The following is a 22,734-nucleotide window of genomic DNA, read 5'->3' on the forward strand; positions in this document are numbered from 1 at the left end:
TTTGATGATCCCTTTATTAGGCACTCTGAGGAGATCAATGAATTTAAGACACTGTGTGTCTCCTTATTTTAGGCACATTCCAGTTTCTATTTTTTATACCGGACATCTGAGTTTCATCTTTATTTGTTTAGGTTAAATACAAAAGCAGTTATTTAAATTTTTGACCAGCCTGATTAAATGACATGGAGAATCAAACAGATAGAGAATCAAGGCTTTTTACCCTTAGTCATGCAAAGATGGGAGTGAGTGCTTAGCACACAATGGCACTTATAGATGTTTCAGAAAAAAGCAGTGTTTAGTCCTTCAACACCTGACACTCACCCAATAGGCACAAAGGGGGTGGAAGAATAATTCAAACTCCTAACTAGCTTCCATATGCTCTTGGGGCATGCAGAAAAAAATTTTGGGCCCTCTCCTACAGCTTAAGAATCCTGGGTGCCTAGGTGAGTTGGATAGTGAAGAGCCACACTGCCCCTATCACTTCCTTTGTTCGTACCATCTGCTCAATAGTTTACCTCAGAAGTAAGCCAAAGTTAGCTGATAGAATCAACTTATAAATAAGGAAAGTCTTAACTAATGACTAAATGGATCCATCTTTGGTTAGTTCTATTAATGTTAATAGATTCAACATTTTTATTGATGACCATATTAGGATATAATTATGAATCCTAGTAACTGTAATGTACTCACTTAGCCATGGTCTGAAATACCTTCACGGAGTTCCAATTCCACCTTTGTTTTCTGATTCATTGCTTGTGCATACCAACTAATGATTCCTGACTTTCAGTTAAATTCCAGGAAAAGAAAAGTACTGTTGGCTTTTATAACAAATTCTCATTTTTGGTGAGGCAACAACTGCTGCCGCTATTTTCTTTCTGTACTGTATCTCTGAGGGAATCAGAGTCGGGTGTGCACATTGAAGGAAGTGCTCAAGGGTGGGATATATTATTGTTCTTCTTTGGGCCTGTCTAGTATTCTCACATCAGGGAGTATTAACATGCTAGATCTTTTGTATGACATTCCTCTGTGTTAGCATCCTGCTTTGAGAATTCTGTCCTTATCCTGGAAAGATGACAGTTGGCATATGATTGTTATGGCTTGGGGATTGGTCGGTTTCATCTCCTGTTTCTGATTCAGTAAGTGCCTTGTGATGAATATTCCACATTCCTAAGGTAAAGAATTCTTTGTGTTGTCATAAGGCTTTTTCCCTACAACAATTAAAAAAAAACTTTTACAATATTTGATTCAAATTTGGCACTCCAGAGTTCCATTTTTCCGATTACCATTTTATTCTCCTTGGTTGTAATCTTTACTAAAGAAGGTCCTTTACTTCCTTGCTGTCCCATATCTTTATGGAATAAAGACAATGGTGAATAATATCTTGCAGTCACACCGATGCTTCCCTCCAACTTTCTCAGAGCTCTGTAAAATATTGTTTCCAGCCCTTTGGATAAGATAACAAGTGGGTGGTGAAGGGGCGGGATAAGGAACTTTTGTACAGCCCTTTGCCTCAAAGGCAGCTCTTCTGACTGGAGGAAGACAAACAGTATTCTATCCATCAAAACAAAAAGCAGTCAAGTAGCACTTTAACGACTAGCAAAATAGTTTATTAGGTGAGCTTTCGTGGGACAGGCCCACTTCTTCAGACCATATCCACTTCTCTTTCTAAAGCTTTACAGTCAAGCTCTTAGGTATAATCGCATTTGCTCTGATCCAACTGACAGAGACCAAAAACTACAAGAACTTTACCAAATATTCATAAACCTGAATTACCTACCAGGAGAAGTAAAAAAACAAATCGACAGGGCCAGACACATACCCAGAAAACAGCTACTCCAAGATCAGCCCAAAAAAGCCAAGAACAGAACACCACTGCTCATCACCTACAGCCCCCAACTCAGACCGCTGCAATGAATTATTAAAGACCTACAACCTATTCTTAATCAGAATGCTACACTCCAGAAGGCCCTGGGTGACATGCCTGTTCTCTCCTACAGACAACCTCCCAACCTCATGAGGATGCTTACTAACAGCCACAGCCTATACCCCAGGAATACCAGTCCTGGAACCTTTCCCTGCAACAAAGACCGCTGCCAGCTTTGTCCACATATCTTCTCTGGAAATACCATCACTGGACCTAACCAGGTTACTCACAGAATCACGGGCACTTTCTCATGCTCTTCTACTAACATCATGTATGCCATCATGTGCCAACAATGCCCAGATGCTTTGTATATTGGACAGACTTCTAATTCCCTTAGACAAAGGGTCAACGGGCACAAAACAGACATCAAAACACTCCAGATCCACAAACCAGTTAGTCAACATTTTGATGCAATGGGCCATTCTGTCAATGACCTCAAGGTATGCGTGTTACTGAAGAGACATTATCACTCCGTTTTAGAAAGAGAAGTGGACCAACTGACATTTATATTCAAATTCGGAACATTAACACATGGTTTAAATCATGATGGGAACTTTCTGAGTCACTACAGGGGCTCGTCTGTATACTTGACTCAATCTAATTCTTGATCTTCCCCCCCCACCCCTCCACTCTCTGATTTGCTCACCTTGATTATCTTTTTCTGATTTGTCCTCCTTGCTTCCTGTTTTTGGTTCTCTGTGTCTTAAATATTGAGTCTGTTCTGGTCTGGCTATGATGTGAAGAAGTGGGCCTGTCCCACGAAAGCTCACCTAATAAACTATTTTGCTAGTCGTTAAAGTGCTACTTGACTGCTTTTTGTTTTGATAGCGTATAGACTAGCACAGTATTCTATCCATGTGTTGCTAAGGGGCAGAAAAAGGCCTTTATTATTATTATTATTATTATTATTATTATTATTATTACGTGGGACAGGAAAGTACTACACTGCAACAACCTTCTTGACAGAACTTTTTCAAAACTGGTACATCTCTGTGCAACATTCCAGCTCCAACAATATATTTTAACAAAATTTCATTTAAGCAAAGATGGTTGGACCAGTTCTAATGTCATCCTTGCATGTTAGCTTCAGTGCTCCAGGCTATAAAGAAAACTGCTCTATCATTTATTCTACTTTGGGGCATCGTGCTGCCCTAACCCATTCTCACACTTCTTATGATTTTGAAGATTCAGCTTATTCTTTATTTTCAATATATCATCATATCTTAAGTTCATTCTGTAACATTCCAAAACTGCATGCTAAGCCTTAGCGGGTAGCAGGCAATGTCTCCCTCTCATTGTGGGCATTGAGAGCACTGTATATGCAACCAAATATGTATTTTTCAAACCTGTCCACATCTAATTTTAATACAATGTTCAGGAATGCACTAAGTACTTGAGTGACCATAGGGTGTTCTGTAAGGTGTTCTGTCTATTTTCACTGTTGTTTCATTTAATAGACTGTCTTTCCTAACCACAATTGAAAGTGACATAAAATCACAAGGCACTTTGTATGATGAATTGCATAAGGTGAATAGATATGTGAATAAAGAATATAGAACTGTCTTTAAAATGATTTTAAAGGTTTATTTAAAATTCTGCCTGCTTGTTATCAACTGAAATCTGGTGAGAGCTAATGAAAATATGTTTAAAACAGACAGATTCTGGTATTATCGTATTTGTAATATGTCTCTGATACGTACATTCAAACATATATAGAGAACAGAGCTTGTCAGTCAATGGCCATTATATCTAGTGATCATAATTATAAATATACCTAATTCTGATGTACAGTGCTAAGCAGACTAATTAGACACCATGATCCATACTTCTGATAAATATCTAATCAAGGATTGCCCACAGAGCATGTTATATAATAGAATGAATAGACATAACTCTTTCAAGCAGGAAGTATTACTCAAACACAATAACATTCATTTTCATGGATATTTTTGTCAGACTCACTATGGTTCTGTGGTCAAAACACATTTCTCCACTGCTTATTTCATTCATTGACTCACTTGCTAGGCTAAATTGTGGGTCTTAATTCTACGTTTGCTTTGACATACTCTTCACAGTGAGAGTTTCTGATCTGCAATGGGTAATAATAATAAAACTGTCAGTGTTGGATTTGTCTCCCCTTAAAACATCTTTTGGCAGTCACTTGATAATGAGTAGGATGTCTTCATGTCACCTTCCTACTAGTGAATTCATTGATGCCTGATCAGCTTGATTCTGGAGCTGCAGGTCTTTTCACAAAAGGGGCAGGTATTGGTAGCTGTTGGAGGGGAATGGGGCAGCTTTTGCCATTCTTTTCATCTTCTCCACCTCTTCTTATCTGCATTGTGGTGGGACCTCTCAAATTGTGCCACCCCCGATGGATTACTGCTCTCCCCTGGGGATGATTCTGGGCAAGGTTCTCCACAAAACATATCCTCTTATGAAAGAGCTTTGTCTTCAGAAGTATAGGGCAGTCCCACTGACACATGAATTGCCCAACACAATTGAAAACACTAATTATTGCTGCAATATATTCATGTATACAAGTATTAAGATGTTCTTCGAGCAATCTCTTTATATCTAAGTATGGTCATGTGGCTACATACATAAATCAGGAGCAAACTCTTGTTTTATTAGTAAAACAATATGTCTCCCTTATAGTTTTCATTCACAGTACTGATTGGTGAGAAAGCCAGAAGTCATAGCTCAATGCACACTGTACACCAGGTCTGCTAGCCCACTTGAGCAGGGCTCAGTCTAAAAGGAGGAAGGAAAAGATGGTTTATACTGTATCCTTGAGCAGATTGTGCACTGTCCCAATCTTTAAGGATAGTGCAATGGTGATGAAATATGAGTATGAATGGATGCTATTCATTCACCAATGCCTTAGACCAGAGACAGCCTCTTCCCAGTAGGTCAGCAGCATATCCATTCCAACCAGCAGTCTTCCTAACTTCCTTCCCATCTCTCTCACCCTATACATTTTACTTTAACTTTATTTTACCTTCTTTTCCCACATGGCAGAATTTCCCCTGCTGCCTATCCTGATTCCCTGGATCACCAAGGTTACTTGTATAACCCAAGTGATTGGTCAGGAAAGCAGAAAAACAGAATCAGAAAGTGGAGCATGCTCGTAGAGTGAATTAATTTTATCAGTTAATCTTGATTAATCTCATGTTCTGCTGAATAAGTGAAATAACTCTTAACATGGGTCATTTTAATATTTCAAAGGTAGCTTAAGTCTGACATCCTGGTGTGTGCTTGTATTTGAAGTTTAGAGATATGTGGGAAATTAAAATTCTTCTAGCCATCTGAGAGACGGTAGTAGGTCACAATTCAAAGTTTGCATTACTGCAGGCAGCAAAAGGAGTACTTAATATCAGTGTCTAAGCCTTACTGAGACTACTATGAAGCATTCACTTCCCTGAAGAGGCACTGATGTCTAAGACTAAGGATCTCATAGCTAAAAATGATTGAAATCAGTAAGGCCCTAGCTATGTATAAACACCAAAGAATAGTAGTATTAAATCTAGTCATTTAATTGTATGGAAGTAGCCAATTAAGCAAAAAGTAGATAAATTGCGAAATATCCTCAGCATTAATAAAACTGTTTAAAAAAACCTGACAACATGCTGATATAAAGCAACCTCTTTCCTTCCTGAGCTTCAGAACTTAAAGAAATGGACTGGCTTTCTTTGCCTTTCACTGCAATGTGGATTTCTGAAGCTGCCCAAAAGGCATGTTTTTTTTTCTTGTTTTTCCTTTGAGCTGAGCAGACACCCTAAAATTCTCACACAGCCATATAGATTTCAGAACCTCCTTTTGGGCCATAAGGACTTTGGAAAGCCCCAACAAGTCAGAGGGACTGGGCTTTTAATTTAATTTTATTACTATTTTTACATATTTGTAAGTATGTTTATTATGGTGGGAACCCAAAGGCCCCAATTATGTTTAAAGCTGTGCTATTAACAGGAGGTTTATAAACACAGAGAGAGAATTCTTCCAGAAGGCTTAAAATCTTTAAAGCTTGATAAACATATGTTGCTAAAACAAACAATAACACCCCCATTTTTCCCTCCTAAGGTAAGTATAAGCTTCTGTGTGTGCATCTAAGAGGCATAGCACAAAATCTGCAGCAGAGTGGAAGGAGAGCATGAGTGACATTTTTACCTTTCCCATCCTCCTGTTCTAATGGGTGGAGATGTCCATGAGGTAAATGGGAGATCCCCGGGTGTCTGTCTAAGTTACAAAATCCTCCTGAAGCTCTCTGGCTGACCTTGAAGAGATTCCAGGAGTTATTGCACACTGCGTGTTCATCCTGCTGTCTTCAGACCCTCTCCTGGAACATGTAAGGCCACACATTAACACGTGCAAGAAGGCCCTCAAGAGCCAGTACTATCGATGTTCTCAGTCAGCCTGCTCTGGGTAAATCCTCCCTTAGCCAGATATGGGGCTTTTTGGGTCCTGTAATGCTGCTCTGACCTTTTTACTTGTCATGAAAGTCCAGAGGAGTGGCAAGAAACTCATCTAAAGCATCTTTTTTTTCTAATTACCACATCCTATCTAGAATTTCAATCTTGTTTAACTCTGTACGGATTAGAGTTTGCACTTTTAAAATTAAGACACCATGGCCCTTTCTACACATGCCACTTGTTCCGAAAGCAGCATGCGAATGAACAACCCGGAAAATGCTAATAAGGCATGGCTGTGAATTTGCAGCTCCTCATTAGCATAAGGTCACATGATTCAGAGTCCAGAAGAAGTTCTTCCAGACTCCAAACAGCCATGTAGAACCATGGCTCCTGGGGATCTCTCAGAAGGAAATCCTCCTTCTGGAAGTACAATCTTCCTGAAAATGTTTAGGAAGACAGGGCTTCCGGAAGGAGGATTTCTTTCCAAGGCATCCCTGGGGCCGTACTTCTACATGACTGTTTTGGAGTCTGGAAGAGCTTCTTCTGGACTCTGAATCATGTAACCGTATGCTAATGAGGAGCTGCAAATTCACAGCCATGCCTTATTAGCATTTTCTGGGCTGTTCGTTAGCATGCCTCTTTTGGAACAAGTGGTATCTGTAGAAATGGCCTATATCACTAATGGAACCACTTCATAATGAACAAATGATATTGCTAATCATCTGTTAATTTAAAAATGATTGACATGGGAATAGTTTCAGATGAAGTAAATATTGGCATCATCTTTAATTTTGGAACTACCATGCAGTTGCTCCATATTCAGGATAATATTTAATGTTTGTTCATTTGCGAATAGCTTGACTTATTTTCTGAAAAGTAAATATCAAGCTTACAGTCAGGTACTATTTAGCAACAAATCCCCCGCTACCAAAAATAATATAGTAATTAGGTAAACCATAAATTAAAATCTTATGAAACTGAGACTACAACCCAAAGCTACAGCTGCAGAAGAGATAACCATCAACATAAGCCAAGGGAAAAACTCTCTCAAAGTAATTAAGTAAGAGACATTTGTGTTTCCAAGATGTTGTCTGCCTAGAGGGTAAGTTGTTCTTGCACACACTATAGATATTAAACGGCATATTCGATTGCAACAATGAATTTGTTGACTCACTGTCTATTTTTATTCAAATACACCCTATGCATGACTACATGAGGTGATTTACCTATCTGCAAAATATAAAGAAAGTAATCAGAAATTTTGATGGCTATGTCTACACTATGGCAATCCTTTGAAAGAAGTTCTTCCAGAAGAGATTTTCCAAAAACCCTCTTTCAAAAGATAATATCCCCACACAAAAAAATGGATTAAAAATTGATCTGTTCTTTCAATAGAGGGACTGCATACAACCCCTGCTCTGTTGAAAGAATGGGCCAGGGATCGAAAAATGCAGCATCATGAGGATTGCTCTTTTGAAAGAAGGGCCCATGGAGCATCTACACATGCTTTTTTCACAAGAATCTTTCAAAAAAGGTTATTCTTCCTGATCCGGGAGCAGAAGAGGGCTCCTGAAAGAAGAACCGTGTTCTTTCAATTTCAGATATAAAAATCACATTTTGTGTGAGGACACACTGCATGCTCTTTCAAAAAAGGGTGGATTTTCCAAAAGAACTTGATAGTTTAGACACAGCCAATGAGAAGAAACTGCAGCATGACAGGACTCTTCTGGGAGCAAGGAAGACTCAGGAGGTAAAATATCTGGTTTCAAGCTTTCAGAAGTGACAGAACTGATTACTCAGATGGTGTGGAGCAACTATTTGAAAAGTACAAGTTAAAGAAGCTAAAATTAAAGAACTGGGAAAGACGCACTTTAATTTGTGGGATTAAGAATATAATTTAACATGTAAATAATAATACTGATGGATTGAAGATCTCAATAACTGGTGCCCAATACAGAAAAGAAAGGGCAGAGATGAGGTCCTCATGGCTGGTGGCCAAAAATCTAGCTTCAAACTTGAAAGGGAGAGTGTTCAGTCCCTGGGCAGAGAACATGGGTTCTGAACCCCAAAGAATAAACCATTGAATCAACTGACAATTTATAGTTTTATCATACTATAACATGTACTGAATAAGATAAGAGAGATCTCTCAGGCACTCAGGAGCTGGAATTCATTGCATGTTACCTGCCAGAAAAGGTCTGGGCTCTCAGAGGCTACGTCTACACGTGAAGCCTACATCGAAATAGCTTATTTCGATGTAGCAACATCGAAATAAGCTATTTCGATGAATAACGTCTACACGTCCTCCAGGGCTGGCAACGTCGATGTTCAACTTCGACGTTGCGCGGCACCACATCGAAATAGGCGCTGCGAGGGAACGTCTACATGCCAAAGTAGCACACATCGAAATAAGGGTGCCAGGCACAGCTGCAGACAGGGTCACAGGGCGGACTCAACAGCAAGCCGCTCCCTTAAAGGGCCCCTCCCAGACACAGTTGCACTAAACAACACAAAATACACAGAGCCGACAACTGGTTGCAGACCCTGTGCCTGCAGCATGGATCCCCAGCTGCAGCAGCAGCAGCCAGAAGCCCTGGGCTAAGGGCTGCTGCCCACGGTGACCATAGAGCCCCGCAGGGGCTCGAGAGAGAGTGTCTCTCAACCCCTCAGCTGATGGTTGCCATGGCGGACCCCGCTATTTCGAAGTTGCGGGACGCGCAACGACTACACGGTCCCTACTTCGACATTGAACATCGAAGTAGGGCGCTATTCCTATCCCCTCATGGGGTTAGCGACTTCGACGTCTCGCCGCCTAACATCGAAGTTAACTTCGAAATAGCGCCCGGCACGTGTAGCCGTGACGGGCACTATTTCGAAGTTAGTGCCACTACTTCGAAGTAGCGTGCACGTGTAGACACGGCTAGAATCTGAAGGAGTTTGCTGGTATACATGACTAACTGGTGTGTCATGAAGCTGAAAAAGTTTAGGCTCCAGCAAAGCTCTCTCTAATTGAAGAACAGAAGTAACACAGTGGCTTATGGTTCTGGTTGCTCCAAGAGAGCATTTGATGGTGGATATGAGAAAGGGACTTGGCTGCTTGCCCTTAAGGGAAATCCTCTGTACAGTTGCAGAAGAAGCTATTAAGCATGCCCCTTCCTCTAAATGTCTCTGGTTCCATCTAAATGAAGGTCCTTCAGGTGTGCAGAGATACAGATGATTCAAAAAACTTGTGTGTCTCCTCCGCACTGTTTTGCTCCCTTCAGTAGACTAAAGAAAATCAGTTGATTTAGTCCTTGGCAGTCACTCGATAATGGGTAAGACATCTTCATGTCACCCTCTGGTTTGTGAGTCCATTGATGGCTGATCAGCCCTATTTCTGGAGCCACAGGTCTTATCACAGAAATGGCAGGTGTTGGTAGATGTTACAGAGGTTCAGGACAGTTTTTGCCTCTCTTTTCTTCTTCTCTGCCTCTCGTCTGCACTGCAGTGGAAACTCTCAAATTGTGCCACCCCTTACTCAAGGATTACCATTCTCCACTGGAGACAGTCTTGAGCAAGTTTCTCCCAAGTGTCAACACTAATGCTGCACTTTTTCATTTGTTCCTTCAGCATAATCTTCTATCACTTCTGCTGCCCTGCAACACTCCTCTGTCCTTCCTCCAACTCAGAAAACAGGATCTGTTTTGGGAGGCACTGATCAGACACCCGAATCACGTGACCAATCCAATAAAGTTGTTGATGAGTGATAATTGTTTCAATGCTGGTCATGTTAGACTTTTCCAGAATGCTAGTGTTCATTCTCCTAAGGCAGCATTGATAATATTAAGTGCCCTCCAATGATGCCTGTGTGTTGTCCAGATCTCAGAGGCATAAAGTAACATTGGAACAGCCACTTTGCGGTATAGTTGGAGCTTTGGTATGTTGGTTTCTCATACATCACAGAACTTTAAAAGCAATGAGTCAAATAAATCCCTGTTGAATGAAAGCAGCGCATGTTTTCGTCAGTGGGATTTCTTCATATGTTGTTTTGGAGAATCAAGGACAGCAAGAATTGCCCACTTGGTCCAAGTAAGATCAGCAGTCCAAACACCAAACAGCTCCCAAGGCTTCTAATTGTTCTCAGAGAACATCAGACTCAGAGTATGAATACATAAAGGCAAAGATTTAGGACTAATTTAAGGTTTTGGTCAGTCCACTATAAAGTCAAAGTAACTTCTCAATAAGGTTACTGGAGTTCGATTTGGCTTATATCAAAGTAGCTCAGAGCAAAATCTGGTTCATTGTTTTTATATTTGTTGCAAAATATATTACTATTATGCATTATGCTTACCAGTACAGCTGGTTAAAAAATAACAAGTATTTTTCATTATCATGATAGCTGTGTCTACACTTGGCCAAAATTTCAAAAGGGCCATGTTAATGGCCAAATCAGAGAATACTAATGAGGGACTGAAATGAATACTCAGTGCATCATTCGCATGCTGCTGACCACAGCACTTCAAAAGTGCCGCATTTCGATCGTGCGCTGCTTGCAAACGTCAACATCCCTTCTTTTGAAAAGGGCCCCATGTAGAGAAGCCACATGTGATCAAAACATGGCACTTTCGAAGTGCCATGGTCAGCAGCATGCTAATGAGGTCCTGAATATTCATTTCAGTGCCTCATTAGTATTCTCTGATTTGGCCATTAGCATGGCCCTTTCGAAATTTTGGCCAAGTGTAGACACGGACAAAGTGTCATGAACATCTTTCAATTTTTGTCTGCAAGTTTCAGGAAAATCCAAAACTGAACAATGGTTGCTTTTAAAACCAAACAGGCTGGCATGCTCTTGTACGACACATGTAAGACAACTTTGAAGACCAGCGATCCTCATTGATGCTCGTGAGAGGAAGAAAACAACATCAGCAGCCACACCAACAGAGCCAGGACATTTCCCTTGCCTCCACTGTGAACGCCCATGCCGTTCAAAGCTTGGACTCCTCAGCCACATGCGAGTCCACAACCGATGAGCCTGTTTGATCTCAAGACGTCATCGTCAGACACGACGGACTACCTACTAATAGTATTTCAATTTTGAAAAAAAAATCTATTTCATGAAATATTTTAGTAAAAAGAAGGTTTACTGAAAGCTGAACGTTTTTCTTTTCTTTTTTTTTTTTTTAATTTTTGGCTTCAGTTTCTCCATTGGCGGGGAAATATATTACTGAGTCAAACATGATCTTTTTTCTGAAAAAAATCAATCCATCAAAATTGTAATGATAAAATTAATTCCCCTATCAAAAGATGATTTCCTTTCATTCTTTTGGATACAATGTTTCTTAATGAGTTTTGGACACATGATCATGCAAATATTAAAGGTGGTCTTGCATAGTTCAGTCTTGTAGTATTCATGATATCCAAATATGATTTAACTTTTCAGTGTCTTGGTCATTTATGAAATTCCTCATACTTTGCAAAATTTAATAAAATAAAATATAAACCATATATATTCCATTTTCTTAGCCATATAGGAACCATCTCTCTCTCTCTCTCATGATCTCTATTAAAAACACACACACACACACACACACACACACACACACACACACTCTGCTGCTACACTATCACTCTCCGGTCAAAGGTGCCATGGTAATGAGGCGATTTGAAGCAAGCTAATGAGGTGCTAACATGCATATTCAGCACCTCATTAGCATAATGGTGGCTGTGCAAATTTTGAAGATCAGTTGTCGAATTGCAGATTGACAATGAAGAAGGGGGCAGCTTCAAAGTAAGTGCCCCTCTTTGACATTCCCTTACTCTGATCTAGTTCTGTGGGAGTAAGGGAATGTCAAAGTGGGGCACTTATTTTGAAGCTGCCTCCATCTTCACTGTCAATCTGCAATTTGAATTCTACACTTCGAAATTTGTGTGGCCATCATTATGCAAAGAGGTGCTGAATGTGAATGTTCGCACCTCATTAGCCCGTTTTGAATTTCCTCATTACCATGACACCTTCAACAGGAGAGTGATAGTGTAGCAGCAGCCACACACACACACACACACACACATTTTAGTATTTTATTTGTGAATAATATTTTCGAATCCTTCACACTGCTTCAGGGAATTGTATTGTGTTGTAGTATGAACAAATAGAATAAATTGCTGAATTCCTGTTTCTGATTTGTGCACTAACCTGTGTCATTATTCAGTTCCACCAACATACCGACACAGGCAAATACTTAGTTGAGTAAGAAGAAATTTCCTGTCATACTGAGCTAATATTTGAGGTCAGTCATGCCAGCCATCAGTTCATTGATGCATAAACAGTAAGGACTTCTGGGAATTCTAGTTACAGCAGAATATGAAGGCAGATTGGTGAATTCTGCTCTGGGAATAAGCAAGTCAAGTTTGGCTACTTGACACGTTAACTTGTCCGATGGCCTTTAATTCATCTTGTCATCTGTCCACGAGAATTTTACTCATGTTCCAACAGATACACATATAATACTGTTCAAATTGCATGAATTTGGTACAGTATACTGGAACCACTAGAAAGATTAAAGATTAGAATATAATTGCTTCCTCCACACAGCTCTGGCATTATGCTTCAATTCAAAATAGTATGTGGTGGTTGTTTATGATGAGATCAGTCACTTGGGTTCTTCCATATGGATTTGAGATTTCATTTTATCATCTTTTTTCATTCCTTTCTGAGGTGGGCAATGGGGGATTGTCCTTCTCTGAATATTTCTGTGACTTTAAAATATATATTCAGTGTGAGTACAACTTTTGCTGATATTGGTCAGGTCACACAATCAGCTGGAAATATTTTTGAGGACTCCAGTTTCAGTGTACCTCTCATCCAGTTCTTTATCTGTTGCAGCTCTGCTGTTCATTTTATTTATGCCTTGAATAGGAGTGTTGAGAATTAGTTGAATGAACAACCTCTCTGCTTCTGCCTCCTTCTGTCTCAAACTACCCTCCTTTCCTAAGTCTTACAGTGTGCGTTTTAAGTTTACCTATATCTAATCAATGAATGTCTCCAGCAAATATGAGGACTACCAGGACTGAAATGTCATGCAAAATAAGAAGTGGACTGAGAGACTCATCTGCTGAGGATCAACCACTTACAAGGGAGATCAAGTATGTGGAATGAATCTTCCAGATGATTTGATAAATGTTCATTTAAAAGGCTGGAGGATGGGTCAGGTTTGTTTTCTTTAATGTATCCTATTCCACAATCCCATAATTCTTGTTGGCAATTGAAGGGTTCTGTGAATTCACTTGAAATTATGAGGGACATAGTTTATTATTTTTATTATAATATTACCTGGAAGTTATGAACACCATTGTACTAGGTTTTGTCAACACAAAACCGAAAGACAATTCTTGCCTCCAATCTAAAGATAAGAAAAGAGACAATAGATAGACCAACAAGGAAGTGCAAGGAAATGCTCAGTCAATATCAGTAAGTATAATAGACAGTAATGTCAGCATATCAACAGATTAGAGATTCTGAAGTTTTTGGTGGGCCTCACAGAAAATTTCAAGAATTTTGAAAGACATGAATTAACTAGTTGTGATGATATTTAAGGTATTTCTTCAGACATGAGAGAAATCACTAAGACACTTGTTTGAAAACTTAACAAGTGGACAATTTTGTTGCAGTCAAAGGTTATCTCAGGTTCAACACTGGGTTCTCTGAGTACAAAGCACACTGACAAGGTATCTATTAACCACAAGAAGTTTATTGCCCTGAATGGGGATAGAAATAGACCCTTAACTAAAAAGCAAAAGCATGACAGGAAATCGGTGTCTTACATCCCTTTGGTACACTGGGGACCCTGGTCAGCTGTAGATGAGTGGGAGTTCTCTAGTCTTCTGAGGCACTGGAGCTGTGGCCCATCGGTGAAGTCCACGTTGCATTGGTTTCTGTGTTGGTTACATACAGTTTTTTTCTGGCTCATTATGCAGTTCCATTAGGTCAGTCATTACTATTTATGGCATTTCCTTAGCTGTCAGTTATTGATCTGTTATTGGCTCTGTTTTTAACCCTGTCTGCGTGTTTGTCACATCTCATCATACAAGATTGTTGCATGTTTGTGCTCTTCCTCTTGTTTCTATGTACAAATTGTTCTGATTCAATGCCACCACTTACCTTGTTTGGTAATTTTCCCCTGAGGCTTGTTCCTGCCTCATTAGACATGCAGGGGCAGGGGGAGGGTGTATGCCTCATCACTCCTAAGCTTTCGTATACAAATTTCTTCCACAATTGACCTTTACAACAATAAAAATGATATCATGGGCTGACTGAAGATTGGAGTCAATATTTGAATACTTAAGAAAAGAGAACAGGAAGGGTGGGATTGTATTACAAAGGGCTTAAAAATGAAGACAAACATCTTATTTAGGTACAATGGTTAAGCAAGAGCCAGTGAAAGGAAGCAAAGTGAGGTGACATGATCAAAACAACAGCCTTGGAAAATGATCTTCACAGTAATATTCTCAATGGATATCAGTAGAGCACGAGTGCACATGTTGTGGCCATATTACCATACGCTTTTTAACCAAATCCCCCCCACAGTCTTCATTTCTCAACACTAAACATGCCATGTTTACTCTTTCCTCTGGTCACTTTTTCTAAAGCTTTTACAATTTTTGTTGCTTTTCTCTGAACTCTCTCATTTTTCCACATCTTTACCCGAGTGTAGCTATGTAGCACCCACCCTAGGATGCTACTAAGACATCTACTACTTCAGCTGAGGCCTTTCCAGGGCCAAGAAGACTAGGAAAATTACCATCTACATCTTATATATGACACTTCTGAATTAAAGAATGAAAATAGCTTTATTTTATTTTTTTAACAAATGCATCATATTTTTGACTCATATTCAGTTTATGATCTACTAATTACCCCAGGCCCCTTTCTGTAGTACTGCAACCTTGTCAGCTATTCCCAGTTTTGTAGATGTGCTTTTGTTTTTATTTTTTCCCTCCTAATTGTACTACTTGGCTCTTTACCAAATTTCATCTTGAGAAGCTCAGATCCATTCTACAATTTGTCAAGGTCATTTGGAATATGAATCCTGTTCTCGAAAGTGCTAGCAACATCTTCAACCTTAGTAACATCTGTAAATTTTAAAAGCATTTTCTTCACTATTGAATAGTATTGGACTGATCCCAGAGAGACATAGAATCATAGAATCCGAGGGTTGGAAGGAACCTCAGGAGGTCATCTAGTCCCACTCCCTTCCTAAAGCAGGATCAACCCTAACTAAATCACCCCATCCAGGACTTTATCAAGCCAGGACTTAAAAACCTGTAGGGGTAAAGATTTTACCACCACTCTAGGTAAAGCATTCAATTGCTTCACTGCTTTCCTGGTGAAATAGCTTTTCTTAATATCCAGCCTACACCTCTCCCTCTGTAACTTCAGACCTTTACTCCTTGTTCTGACATCCATCACTACTGAGAATAGCCTCTCTCCATCCTCTGTAGAACCCCCTTCTGGAAGTTGAAGGATGCTATCAAATTGCCCCTCACTTTTCTCTTCTGCAGACTGAAAACACCCCAAGTCCGTCATCCTTTCCTCATAGGACATGTGCTCCAGCCCCTTAATCATTTTCATTGCCCTCTGCTGAACCCACTCCAGTGCATACACATCATTTCTATACTGGGGAGGCCCAGTACTGAATGCAATACTCCAGATGTGGTCTCACCAGCACCAAGTACTGGGCCATAATAAATTCTCTAGATCTGCTAGAAATGCTCCTCCTAATGCACCACAATATGCCATTAGCCTTCTTGGCTACAAGGGTACCCTGTTGATTCATATCCAGCCTCTCATCTGCTGTAATCCCAGGGTCCTTTTCTGCCTCTCCGCTAATTAGATAGTCAGTCCCCAACCTGTAACAGTGCTTGGGATTCTTCCATCCCAAGTGCAGGATTCTGTACTTGTCTTTGTTGAACATCATCAGCTTTCTTTTGGCCTAATCCTCCAATTTAGCTAGGTCACTCTGGATCCTATCTCTACCCTGTAACGTAGCTACCTCTCCCCCAGTTTAACATCATTTGCAAATTTGCTGAGGGTGGAATCCATCCCCTCATCCAGGTCATTAATAAAGATGTTGAACAATACCAGCCCTAGCACCAATCCTTGGGGCACTCCACTTGAAACTGACCACTAACCATACATAGATCCATGGGCCTGACCATCTAGCCAGATTTTTGTCCAGCTTACAATCCATGTATCAAATCCACACTTCCTTAACTTAAGGGCAAGAATGTTGTGGGAGACTGTATTAAAAGCTTCACTGAATACAACCTCCCAGCATGTCAGCGAATAATTGTAGACTGCTATTTGAATATAGTGTTTCAATCGCCTTATTATAATTTCAGCTAAATCACGTTTTCCTAGTTTACTTAGAAGGCTAATTTCTGGGAATGAGTCAAAAGCCCTGACAAAATCAAGATATGTCCTGTCTACAGCTTTCTTCCCATCCACTAGGCCAGTAACTCTGTCAAAAATAAATTAGGTTGGTTTGGCATGATTTATTTTTGACGAATGCATACTAAACAATTCTTATAACACTATTATTCTCTAAATGCTTACAAATGTATTGCTTAATAATGTATTTGAGTAACATTCTAGGTATCAGTTTCATACTGTTGAATCTCCAGTGCCTCAGTGTCAACACCAAGGTAATAAAACAACTTTTGAGAGCTTTTGAGAACTTTTGAAGAAGTCTATGCCCTCATTGCATACACACTCAAAGATATTCAGCTTATTGTGGATTGCTTTGCCTATGACTGAAAATGCTTCAACCTTACAATCAGCCTGAAAAGAGAGTGGTTGTATACCATACAACATCACTACACTACCTCTTTATGATCCCATTGTCACAACTGACAACATACCTCTTGACTCAGGAAATTGTGTTACCTAGGTAGCATACTTTCCAACAATGTGTGAGGTGTCAACAGAGGAATGCAGCACAACATCAAGACAACACCTCAAATCCTCCTCAGATAAAAGCATGTACAGGGAGGGTCCTCATTATGGCTGTATCTACACGTGCCCCAAACTTCGAAATGGCCATGCCAATGGCCATTTCGAAGTTTACTAATGAAGCGCTGAAATGCATATTCAGCGCTTCATTAGCATGCGGGCGGCAGCCGCGCTTCGAAATTGACGCTCCTTGCCGCCGCGCGGCGCGTCCAGATGGGGCTCCTTTTCGAAAGGACCCCGCCTACTTCGAAGTCCCCTTATTCCCATGAGATCATGGGAATAAGGGGACTTCGAAGTAGGCAGCATCCTTTCGAAAAGGAGTCCCGTCTGGACGCGCCGCACGGCGGCAAGGAGCGTCAATTTTGAAGCGCGGCTGCCGCCCGCATGCTAATGAAGCGCTGAATATGCATTTCAGCGCTTCATTAGTAAACTTCGAAATTGCCATTTGCATGGCCATTTCGAAGTTTGGGGCACATGTAGACACAGCCTATAAGTCCAGGTTACGTTCCTAAATGATGCAACTTATAGGGAAGCAATTTATAAAGAGGGATTAATATCCATAAGGAATAATGTAATTATCTTGAAATACATTCCCAACACATACTGTTCACACGTGTGGTACATACAAAATGAATAGAATAAATAAATAGATAAATAATAATACATAAATAATATTAAATAATAATAAAATAGATAGATAAATGACTAAATATATATAAAAAAATAAGCCAGCTCTCCTTCAGTCCCTGCCGGCTCCCCACCTGCTCCCTGCCGACTTCCTGCTGGCACCCTGCCGTGTCCCCAAAGCTTCCAGCCGGTTCCCCACCAGCTCCCCACTGGCTCCTCCCTAGCTACCCGAAACTCCTCATGGCTCCTTGCAGCTCTCTGCTGGCTTCCTATGTCTCCCTCTGGCTCCCTGATGGCTTTGAAGGCTCCCCACAGCTACCCATTTGCTACCCACCAGCTCCCTGCAGCTCCCTGCTGTCTGTCTGCCAGTCCACACTGGCTCCCCACCAGCTACACATGGCTCTCCACTGCTTCCTGCTGGCTCCCTGCCAGCTCCTCACCAGCTCCTCAATGGCTCTTTGTGGGACCCTGGTAGTTCCCCACACCTCCCTGCCAGTACCCACTGGCTCCCTCCCCATCAGCTCCCTGAATTTCCCCATTGGCTCCCTGCCAATTCCCAGTCAGCCTTCTGCGGCTTCCTGCCAGCTCCCTACTGGCTCCCCTTCAGTCCCCATCAGCTCTCCACCAGCTTCCTGCAACTCCCCACTGGCTCTCTGCTAGCTCTGCATGGCACCCTACAAGCTCCCTGATTGCTCCCCATTGCTCCTTGAGACTCCTTATTGTTCCCTGCTGGCTCCCCATGATTTTCTGCAGCTCCCTGCTGGCTCTCCAGATCTTCCTGCGAGGTCCCTGCAGCTCGCCAGAGCTCCCTGCCAATCCCCACCACCTTTCCTCCAGCTCCCTGCCATTCCTCACAGCTCCCCAGCAGTTCACTGCCTGCTTTCCGGCGGCTTCCCCAGCCACCTGCCAGCTCCCTGCAGCTCTCGTCTGGTTCCCCATGACTTCAGGGCTCACTTCCAGGGCCCCTGCAATAGAGCACCTGCCTCCCACCACAAAGCTCCACTATGTTCCTAGCTTATGTTCCTCAGCCCCTAAATGACATAAGTGTGGATCAGTGTGACAGTGAATCTGCTTTCCTGAATTACTTAATGATGTATATGCAAAATGGCTCATAGGCTGTGGCCACACTTGACCAAAACTTCTCAATGGCCATGCTAAGGGCCACATAAAAGAATACTAATAAGGCGTTGAATTGAATATGCAGCACTTCATTAGCATTCACATGCTGCCAGCTGCAGCACTTTGAAAGCATTGCTTTCCAATGTGCGTGGCTCGGCGTGGCTATGTGGGGGTCTTTTTTGAAAGGACGCCACACATTTCAAAATCCCCTTATTCCTCTCAGTATCAAAAAGTTAAACCACAAATTCTATTTGTGGCTAACTATCAAATGAGACAAAATCTCAACTATGCTGAATGCTATGCTGTCCAGAGTCTCAAAAATAACCAAGACATCGTAATCAAACCAGCTGACAAAGGGGGTGTTGTTGTCATCATGAATAAGTCAGATTATGAACAGGAGGCAGCCAGACAACTCTCCAAAACCACATTTTACAGACCTCTCTCTGCTGATCCCACTTTGGAATTCCAAAGGAAATTACAACAACTACTGAAGGAACTCCCTGCTGCTACTCGGGACCTCATTCACTCAGACACACCATCTGAGCCGCAGCCTGGATTATTCTATTTACTTCCCAAAATCCACAAACCTGGAAACCCTGGACACCCTATCATTTCAGGTATTGGCACCCTTACCACTGGACTATCCAGTTACGTGGACTCCCTCCTCAAACCCTATGCCACCAACGCTCCCAGCTATATCCGAGATACCACCGACTTCCTGAGGAAATTACAAAACATCAGAAAAGTTCCTGATAACGCCATCCTTGCCACAATGGATGTAGAGGCTCTGTACATTAATATTCCACATAAAGACGGATTACAAGCAATCAGAAACACCATCCCTGATGCCACCTCAGCCAATCTGGTGTCTGACCTCTGTAACTTTGTTCTCACACACAATCATTTCCGTTTTGGGGACAATTTATACCTCCAGATTAGTGGAACTGCTATGGGCACCCGCATGGCCCCACAATATGCTAATATATTTATGGCTGACCTGAAACAATGATTCCTCAGCTCTCGTCCCCTATTACCACTCCTCTACTTAAGATACATTGATGACATCCTTATGATTTGGACACATGGTACAGAGGCTCTAGAAGAATTCCACAGAGACTTTAACAATCTACACCCCACCATCAACTTATGCCTCGATTACAACATGCAAGAAATACATTTCCTGGACACTACAGTAGTAATCAAGGATGGCCTGAGCAGTACCACACTGTACCAAAAACCTATTGATCGCTATACTTATCTACATCCTTCTAGTTTCCATCCTGCACACGTGACTAGATCCATTGTTTACAGTCAAGCTCTTAGGTATAATCGCATTTGCTCTGATCCAACTGACAGAGACCAAAAACTACAAGATCTTTACCAAATATTCATAAACCTGAATTACCCACCAGGAGAAGTAAAAAAACAAATCGACAGAGCCAGACGAATACCCAGAGACCAGCTACTCCAAGATCGGCCCAAAAAAGCCAAGAACAGAAAACCACTGCTCATCACCTACAGCCCCCAACTCAGACCGCTGCAACGAATTATTAAAGACCTACAACCTATTCTTTATCAGGATGCTACACTCCAGAAGGCCCTGGGTGACATGCCTGTTCTCTCCTACAGACAACCTCCCAACCTCATGAGGATGCTTACTAACAGCCACAGCCTATACCCCAGGAATACCAGTCCTGGAACCTTTCCCTGCAACAAAGACCGCTGCCAGCTTTGTCCACATATCTTCTCTGGAAATACCATCACTGGACCTAACCAGGTTACTCACAGAATCACGGGCACTTTCTCATGCTCCTCTACTAACATCATGTATGCCATCATGTGCCAACAATGCCCAGATGCTTTGTATATTGGACAGACTTCTAACTCCCTTAGACAAAGTGTCAACGGGCACAAAACAGACATCAAAACACTCCAGATCCACAAACCAGTTAGTCAACATTTTAATGCAATGGGCCATTCTGTCAATGACCTCAAGGTATGTGTGTTACTGAAGAGAAATTATCGCTCCGTTTTAGAAAGAGAAGTGGACCAACTGACATTTATATTCAAATTCGGCACATTAACACATGGTTTAAATTGTGATGGGAACTTTCTGAGTCACTATAGGGGCTCGTCTGCATACTTGACTCAGTCTAATTCTTGATCTTCCCCCCACCCCTCCACTCTCTGATTTGCTCACCTTCATTATCTTTTTCTGATTTGTCCTCCTTGCTTCCTGTTTTTGGTTCTCTATGTCTTAAATATTGAGTCTGTTGTGGCCTGGCTATGGTCTGAAGAAGTGGGTCTGTCCTACGAAAGCTCACCTAATAAACTATTTTGCTAGTCTTTAAAGTGCTACTTGACTGCTTTTTGTTTTTACACAGGGAGATGTTAGAATGACAGCCTCTGGTGATGATGATGACAGTGATGAGAAAGATAATGACTCACACTCAAGAGTCACTCAATAGGAGATATGATGCATGAGTGATGCTACTCATTTTGCTTTCACTCTCCCTCTGCTGTTGTACTTCAGTGTTTGCAGAATAATTTATCTACTTAACACTAGTGGATTAATTAATAAAGTGACTTGTGGGAAATTGCACTTGTTTCTTACGTAATCCTACAGTATCCCATTCCTGATGATGATAATAATATTCCAGGAGACTGAGCCTCTACTGACATGTGAGGTCTAGGGCATTAATCGGTAATCGGGACAGCAACCCCTCAGTAAGGCTACTGAACTGAATGGTGAGTATACAGCTTCTCTTTTGCTCCCCAAAGTTGAAGACAGTAAGATACAAATGGTTACCAGAGACAGACAACTTCTGTTAATTCCCTTAGTCTCCCGGCTTCCTTTGTCTTGCCAGCCAGGTCTCTTACTTGAAGCATTTTGTCTCCAAACTTTAATGAAGAAATAATATTTGGAAAAATGAGGGCAGGTGGAAGCAGAAAAAATACAGAGGCTTTTGGCTGTTTAATCTCTGGTTCTGGAACATAGTCACTAATTACCCAAGTTCACAGTCAGTGAGCTATTTTTCTATGAAAATAGTTTTAATAACAACTAATATAATACTGGGACATATTTGGTTGTCAGAAAAGTATTCAATAACTGATTTTAGTCATTAATGTCTATTAAAGAATATGCATAACCATCTGATTAGTGTTTCAAAATTATGGGTCATGTCGTGTCATTTTACTACTAATTCCATTTAACCTGAAATTAATTGTAAAATGTGCTATTCAACCATAAATGGTTAAAGAATATGAAGAATACTTCATGCTTTCCACACTACAAAAATGAGACTATAGTAGATAAAAACATTTTATGTCCTTAATTTTGGATAGCATTAAATGTGTGTACATAACTGTTGTGTGCACCATTGTTGTAGCACTTGATTCTGTACATAGTTGTATTTAACTTGCATGTTTTTAAAGGTATATTTTTGTGGAGAAGAACTGGCAGTAACTTTTTAAAGAAGGCACAGTTGAAAAAAATTACTTTTATTTAACTCAACAACCTATCCACTGAAGAGCACAACACTTACTCTATTAAAGTCACTATCCCATTAGTGCCTGGTAGTTGCTACCCCATTGAGACTAATGCTAAGCTATCTTGAAAAAAAAACCTCTTGAATTCTTGCTGCTGACCAGCGAGTCTTCCTTTTGAG

Source organism: Carettochelys insculpta, chromosome 1 (genome assembly GCF_033958435.1).
Source record: "Carettochelys insculpta isolate YL-2023 chromosome 1, ASM3395843v1, whole genome shotgun sequence".
NCBI classification, from domain to species: Eukaryota; Metazoa; Chordata; order Testudines; family Carettochelyidae; genus Carettochelys; species Carettochelys insculpta.